Here is a 2,465-nt window from a genome sequence, read left to right on the forward strand (position 1 = left end):
GTATTGCACCCTGTGGGTCTATCTTAGTTTTCGCAAATTTCCGGCTGAGTATCGCACCCACTACTATTTTCTGCAGCACATGACGCTATTTATGGTTTTGGGGTAATTTTGACGATTTTTCAAGAACACACACGTAAATTTTGGAATGGGGAATGTATAAAAATTTCCACAGTGAGTTATTTAACAACAAATACCTTCTGTAAACACACCACTGCTATGTACGGTTTTACCGATTTTGTTCTCAGTACTCGTCAAATGGCCACTTTTTTCAGAAAAAGACACGTAATAAGTATGGGTCAAGCAATAATCACATCACGATACCTTAATATTACACGGCTATTCAGCGTTAAACAATTTTTATTTAACAACAGATAGGTGCCCGGTCTGCGTTTCACTTAAACGAACTGTTCACCCACACTAGTAGTTGGTGACACCACTATAACGCATATTCACGATATGCACGAATTAGTTCCATAAATAAACGAAGGTTTATAATATAGGTCGCCACCTCACAGTTCATTTAAAGACACGCACAGCTTGATACGTCCCTGAACGCTGCAGGCGGCTTGCAGCGGCACTTGTGTGAGTGGGTGTGTGGGTGGGTGAGTGAGTGCGTGGGGGCAGGTTGGAGCCGCGTATATGCAGAAGACCGTTGTTCCACACGGTGTACATACCTGTATGACCGGCGGAGGGGACTGTTTTTAGTTCTCGAGTTTCAGGCGTGACCATTGCGTCGTGGTAAGATATCCCAGGCCGTTTAGGCGCATGGCAGAAGATGTAAGCAGCACATCGCAGCAGTACTCTTCGCCGCGCTAGCAGGACACTATACTATGGAATGGTTGCTTAAATATAGACGTTGGAATTACTTGTGTTACCCTGACAGTGGCAGCAGTTTGCGCCCTGAAATGCGGAGCAACGGCAGGAACACACAGCGGTGGCGACGGATGTGTGCCGGAAGTGACGTCTATATCCTAGGCACGTGCAGTATCGTGGGCCACTTATACGAGGGTGTGCTCCCCTGGCATAGGGTGCAGGATATTGACGATGCCATACCTTTCTCTGTATAAGCATTTCCAGCTTATTTTTACAAGTCCAATATAGCCTTACACTGTCAGGGGATCTGATGGTTGTATCACACACTAACAGCACAGATGAATAGTTCGTTTAAGTGAAACGTGGGCCTGTTGCATATTTGATGTTAAATAAAATTGTGTAGCTCTGATTATCCGAGTGTTTTCTTAAATTATCGCGACGTGATGATTGAGTAATACTTTTTATATGTCTCTTCCTGAAAAAAGTGGCTATTTGTGGAATACTGGGAAGAACAGCTGCAATTTTCACGCTCACGAAACAACTACTATTTTGTGGGTTTCTACACAGTTTCTGAATCATTTCAACTTACAGTGTTTTAATTTATATTCAAAATACCCACGCGTTGCTGTCTCGCTTGCGGAAGTGTTTACATTTACCTTTCGTAGGAACCCTACGAACTTCGGACCATCATAAAAAATGCACATCGCGATTGTACAGTCTATTTCTCTCATTTTCTAGATTCTTATCACTCATCTAACCCTGTGTAAGACTGAGTGTTGACACTGTCAGCCGGTAATTTGACGAGAACATGTGTGTCCTACAAAGAAAGAGGCCGGGGCGCAGAGTAGTATCACAGCTATTCACTTTCAGATCGTGAAGTGACCTCATTACCTCTAGTGCTCCTCTCCGCGAGAGCTGCAGATAACGGGAGAGCGTCATTGGCAGTCAGCCACGGACCGCGTTGTCACTTTCACGTAAGTGGGCCACGTGGCAGCACAGCCGGCGCATTCCTTCGGTAGCTCAGTTGGTAGAGCGGTGGACTGTAGTGGGCTCGTACACAGATATCCATAGGTCGCTGGTTCAAATCCGGCCCGAAGGAAAATTTTGTAAATTTCAATATCCGTTCAGACAACTAAGCTCGCAACGATCCTCCGAGTGAAAATGTTACTGTTACTGCTTCTCTCTCTCTCTCTCTCTCTCTCTCTCTCTCTCTCTCTCTCTCTCTCTCTCTCTCTTATTAATATGTCACATTATATATGTCATTGACACATTGATATCCATTACATATGTTTCGTGTGCCAAAATGTAGTATGTTTTCAGCTTATGTTTCACATGGATGTTTTATTGTCTTACATAATGAAACGTTTTCTCCTTAACTATTCATATACATGTCCTTTCATATTCCTTTTTTAAACTTGTTTTAAATTGTTTCAATTTTTTGTCTTATCGCTATTGTGATACTCTTTCCCATAATTGGCTCAAATAATAAAAAATGGCTCAAATGGCTCTGAGCACTATGGGACTTAACATCTATGGTCATCAGTCCCCTAGAACTTAGAACTACTTAAACCTAACTAACCTAAGGACAGCACACAACACCCAGCCATCACGAGGCAGAGAAAATCCCTGACCCCGCAGGGAATCGAACCCGG

The 2,465-nt window shown here is 43.4% G+C and overlaps 1 non-coding gene across 1 annotated transcript; it reads left to right on the forward strand.

Moving 5' to 3' along the window:
- Positions 1-1,822: 1,822 nt before the first annotated feature.
- On the forward strand, positions 1,823-1,912 carry Trnay-gua (transfer RNA tyrosine (anticodon GUA)). The gene is given in 2 exon segments: positions 1,823-1,859; positions 1,877-1,912. It is a non-coding gene; the product is annotated as a tRNA-Tyr (tRNA).
- Positions 1,913-2,465: the final 553 nt, after the last annotated feature.

This window comes from Schistocerca cancellata, chromosome 2 (genome assembly GCF_023864275.1).
Source record: "Schistocerca cancellata isolate TAMUIC-IGC-003103 chromosome 2, iqSchCanc2.1, whole genome shotgun sequence".
Lineage (NCBI taxonomy): Eukaryota > Metazoa > Arthropoda > Insecta > Orthoptera > Acrididae > Schistocerca > Schistocerca cancellata.